Source organism: Pygoscelis adeliae, unplaced genomic scaffold (assembly GCF_000699105.1).
Source record: "Pygoscelis adeliae isolate BGI_AS28 unplaced genomic scaffold, ASM69910v1 Scaffold96, whole genome shotgun sequence".
Taxonomy (NCBI): Eukaryota; Metazoa; Chordata; class Aves; order Sphenisciformes; family Spheniscidae; genus Pygoscelis; species Pygoscelis adeliae.
In genome coordinates this window covers 1752690-1758012 of record NW_008824935.1, presented here as the reverse complement: position 1 = coordinate 1758012, position 5323 = coordinate 1752690, and the positions used below count along the sequence as shown (strand labels likewise).

Below are 5323 nucleotides of genomic sequence, written 5' to 3'. Positions count from 1 at the left end.
CACAGTGAAGACTTTCTTGGTATTAGATCAGCCATACAGTAAAGGGTCTTAAAATCAGGTCTGCGCGTAAGTTTTAATTTCTCTGTTTAAAAGAAAAACAACCACACCCACTGATTTTCTCCCATGATCTATTTATAAAATGGCAAATGGTTCTTGCTCAGTTACAGAGATCCATGATTTTCTACTACATCACGATGGGGAAATAGGCAGCTACTTTAAATGAAAAGCATGCTCCTTTTCCATATAGATTTATAGTTAACAGGCAGAAATATTTACTTGCTGGTTGTCATGAAGGCAGCCAAAACATAATTAGATTATAAAGGTCTAAAAGCCATAATCAAAGTTTTTGTAGATACTATAAAATAATTTTCAGATCACGTCAGTTTCAAAGAGAACATCAGAACTAGACTAATACCTTGATGGCCAACAGTCCCAAAGGCAATAACGTATCTTTTCATATAATGAGAAGGGTCCAACATCAATCTTTTGGGCTTAGGTCATAAAAGTGTACTGTAAAATGTCTCTTCTTCAGAAGGATTCACTCAACAGGCCAGTCATTTTTAATAAGTCAGTGCTGTGGAAAAGAAACAGTGCCAGAGTTTCCTGTTACAAAACACATGTGCTCCTGCTATAAAAAAAGAATGACGTTTCAACAAAGAAAATGCTGCACTAGATATTAAAGATGTAAGTGACGAATAAATCAAGGTATCTGTGACAAACAATTTCAAAGCTTATTGAAAGTGCAGGAAGAAATAACTTTTCTGGTTTAAGTACAAAATTCAAACTTTGCCTTGGTTGGAAGCTCCTCTGTCTCCATCTTACGCTCTCTCTAGTGTGTATGTATGTGCATACACACACTCTATGCATTACATGTGTCTACACACACTGTAGATAGTTTTGACATTCATAAAGATTCCCCATACCCTTCAATTTCCACAAGAAACGGAGTGACAATGTTGTAAGTAATCTTTTACTAATCTTGTGTTTACTTACAATACACTATCATTATACTATATCCATAGTTACATTATACTATCTATTTATACTGTATGTATACTAAATACAAGTTCATTTGATGAGTGAAACCAGCTTTGAAGATCTTTATTTTTGATCCCAGAAAACTTGGGATCGCTTTTGACTTACTGACCTTAAAAATGCTGGCACTACATAAATTTACATTAGGCAAATTAGTTAGTGAGTTTCTGAGCAAGAGCTCTACTTGAAGCTTGGCTGGAACAGCTACTCTAACTACGTAGCCACAAGTACTGGCAGAGTCAAATAGCAATTATTGGAATCTAAGAATGAGATCTGAATATTTTACTTTCACTTAAAAATGAACTACATAAAAGGACAGCGATTATCATTCATGTCCACTCACTATGGGGTTTATTTGTTTTGAGGGTTTTTTTTTTTGTTTTAAAATAATCTGTGGCCACGGGAGTCACCATCAGGAAGGATCTCAGCCAACCAAAGATACTGACACAGAGAAAATAAGTACCAATATAAACCTTTAATATAGACCCTACTATCAAAAACTTTTCCTGCCAGGATGACATGAAAGAAGCCCAACAGGCTTTTAAACCAGGAATTTAAAAAATTTTGCAAGTTATTTCCATCACCAGGTAGAATACATGCCTAGGAGCTACAGCTGTAACTTTGAACTGAATTTCTGTATCTCTATCATTACAACAGTTGGGGGAAAAGGAACAATAACAAAACCAAAACACACAACATCCCCCCACCACACTACTTTTAAACCAGCAAGTTAAAAAGGAGATGAAGATTTGACAATGTGTTTCAGCTACTTTAAACTGGTCTGGGGGTACAAAACAATCACAGGTGTAATTTAACACTGTGGATTCACATCTATTTTCAATGTCAGTAGCAATACCTGAAAACATTATCGCTTATGCTCTGCCTCAGCTACTCACCACTACATTGTGCCAGCAATTTCTTTTCTTTCAGAACTGCTGGCTGAGACGTTTTTGCCCTTACTCTTTGAACTTTTCACTGAAGAGGTGCAAAGTTAGCTTTAGTATTTTGAAACTTTGTGACTTTGACCGTAGTGGGTTTAGAAGCCAGCAGCTTAGACAGCAGATCCAAGGGGGCAGTAACCTTCAATGGGGAAGACGGTGGGAAAAAAAATAGGAAGGAGCACCAGGAGCTAGGTTAAGAGCTGTAACCTTTTTAGCTACGTTAACACCAGAAAAACATATACGCTCGTGGTCTTTTCAGAGGTTCGTTTCATATTCTGCTTTCTTACACCTTATTAAAACATGGATGAAGCTAGGTAACTGCAGATCTTCAAGCTCAGCTAATATGGCAACTGTCTGTCTCTCATGGACGAGCTGCCCACTTCTATGCTGTTGCTTCTTATTTTTCTGGAATGCAGTTTGGTAGGTGTAAAGTTAGAGATCATACCTCAGGTATTCAGGATGAACTTCACAGAAAACTTGAAAGTGGACTCTGAATCTAGCTTTGGAATCACAGCATGTAGTACAACAGTGCCCAGGTTGATGCATTTTTACAGTCACCAAGCATTTATCACGCAGCTTCACCCTTACAGAAGTTGCAGAAGTCAACTTCATACAATTTTATGGCCAAATGAAAGCTTAAAAAAAAAAAAGCAGTGTTCTTCCTAGTTAGCTACACATAATTCTGTGCTTGCCAGTGTGACTTCTGACAGCAAGCAGCCCTTACTTCACTTTGGCACCACAGCTAGGGACTTACTGCAGAAGAGGAATGCAGTGTCATTCTCGGTAAGAAATGCACTGCTGTAGTCAATCTTTTCATTAATGTCATTCATCTTAGTTTTCCAGGTAACAACTTGAGGTTTTCTTTACCAGGATTTCCTCCAAACACTATGAAGTCTGGGAAATTCAATCCCCTTTGTTATCTGCAAACAGTTTATCCGAGTTACAGATTAACCATACAAAAAGTGATGTGTAAGATACATAAATACCCAGGCTGGTTCACCAAGTACAACAAATTGGGCCAGTACAAAGCAAACAGACTATTGCTTCTAGCACCTCCATGGGAACAGAATGAAGGCTAAAGTCTGTAAGAGCCAAGATAGCTCTGCGTAAGCCAATATTCATGCTCTTGTACCATTTTCTTGAAATAGGAGTTTGGTGCACTGGCATCCGAGTGAAATGGGCCTACTTGGTTAAACTGGGTATTACCTGTTTGGGCTTACTATCCCTGAAGTAACATTTTGTCCTTAACTCAAACTCTGCAATGAGATGTGGCTTTATTTTACCACCCAGAAGACGGCACTGTATTCTTGTTTATCCCTACTGACCATACTATGGCGAGATTTATAGCCCATGATATTAACTGGAATTCCTTTTTTTTGCCTCTATCTGCTCATACTTCCTATAGTCAATAAGCATGTTCTCACTTCTTTACTAGGCTATTCAAAACAGATGCACGTGTGGCACTTGGATACTACAAAGCAATGATTCTTCTGCAATAGAGTTTATAGTTATTTCTATGCAGCATCTTTTTTTTGTTCTCTAAATTCAATAAGAGATCAGCTACTTAGATGCTCCTTCTCAATCATCAATCTAACCACCAGCAGCCAGGTTTTTATTAAAGAAATAGCACCTAAGATTTTGAAGAAAGAGAGCCAATGTTTACCTGATACACTATTGGTATTAAAGTTGAAGAATTTTTTTTACTCATTAGCATGAAGCTGTATGTCACTAAAAATGAGTTGTCCCTTAATTCTAAATTTAGAAGTTTAAGACAACTTCTTTTCCTACCTTTTTCAATGTTTGTTTACCAAAAGCTTCAGACACATTTTTGTGAGAATAGGGCAGCAATGAATCACCAATTCATATCATCAATAAATTGTTCTTAAACAGGTCTGAAAGACCAGAATAAGTGTTCTGCAACAGGTCTGCAGAACCACAGTAAAACACTAAGCCATTTATTTACATAATTGAGGGGCGACTTGTTGATTCACACACACAAATCTGAGGAAGTCAGACACAAGGGTTGGGCTAGATGAGTGCCAGAGGTCCATTACAACATAAATTAGTCTATGACTTGCACAGTATAAGAAGAGTTAAGTGCCTTTTTTCAACCTGTTACATCACTGCAAATTAAGTACAAACATTCAATCAAGACAACGGTAACAAAAAAAACCCAAACACATTTGAACCCGTCTTTCATTGTAGCAGCAGAACAATCAATGCCACCTCCTTGGTACAAACCTGTCATTGACCTATGCATCATCCAACTTCAGAGTAAGACATATTAGACTGCTTGATACCAGCAGTCCAGACTCTTGTCCTGCCACTATTGACAAATGTAGCCTAAGGCAAGCAACTCTTCCTGTCAAAGATACCAAAATGTGAAATCAAGACTGAAAGGCCTTAACTTGATCATAATTCGGCAGATTCAGCATATAAAATAAAGCTATTTCATGGACAGTCTTCAAAACACATACTCCCTGTTTAAAAACAGAAATAAATTATTCAGAAACATACAAACCAAAATATGCAATCTCTATGACAGGTATTTGTGGTGGTGTGGGTTTTTTTTTAATTAATATAGTTTTGTAGCACTGAATTTATCTTTTTTTTAAAAGAAGTCAGAGTAAAAGAACATTGACTTTTATACACACGAGTTTAGAAGATAGTGATTGAGTAGTGGGACAAGAGTTATCTCCGTCATTGTCAGATAAAGTTATGACACAAAACCAGCAGCCAAAACATTTTCACTGACCTGGAAGAAGACATCAACCTTTACCCTTGAAAAGGTGACTCAAGAGTTGAAGCTACAGTGGACTTGTAACAAAAATTTAGAGATTTTCTGTAACTGATTAAAAAAGGTAACTTAAGCAGTACTGCTGCTACTAGCACATTTAAGGAAATACAGACCTTGAGGGGAAAAAAGCCACACACAGACAGTAAGTTGATCTCAACACACAGTGGCAAAACACTTCATGACTTTTACTGACTGACACTGTACAGTCTTTTGTGTGAGAAAATACCTTCCTCAAAATCTGAGTCAGCACACATTTAGGTGTTGAAAAATTACTTTTTTTTCCCCTCCATTTACTAACAGTACTTTGTACTATAGGAGAGAGAAGCTATACTTTAAGGTATATTTCCTCCCTATTAAAAATAAGATTAAGCAAAATTCAAATGGCTTTAAAGAAGAAAACCACCACATCCTTTTATCCAATCCATTCTGAAATTTCTGTTAAATTCTTGGCCAATTACAATTTGCAAATTAAAACACAATCAAAGTAAAAGTGATTATACCTTCCCATAAATTTTCAAGTGGCAGAATTTGTTCTTACCTGTAATTGCAA

General features: G+C 36.8%; 1 protein-coding gene across 5 annotated transcripts in view; it reads right to left on the bottom strand.

The window, feature by feature from the left end:
- The window catches only part of PPM1B (protein phosphatase, Mg2+/Mn2+ dependent, 1B), a 37409-nt gene extending 32086 nt beyond the window's left edge, over nt 1-5323 (bottom strand). For 3 of the 5 annotated variants that reach the window (XM_009325332.1, XM_009325328.1, XM_009325327.1), the window contains exons 1-2: nt 5312-5323; nt 416-574 (exon numbers count right to left, since the gene is read on the bottom strand). The gene's annotated coding sequence lies outside the window, so the exon portion shown is untranslated. Of the gene's footprint in view, nt 1-415; nt 575-2730; nt 2834-5311 lie in introns of those variants that run through there. The other 2 variants (XM_009325331.1, XM_009325330.1) reach the window with 2 other exon arrangements.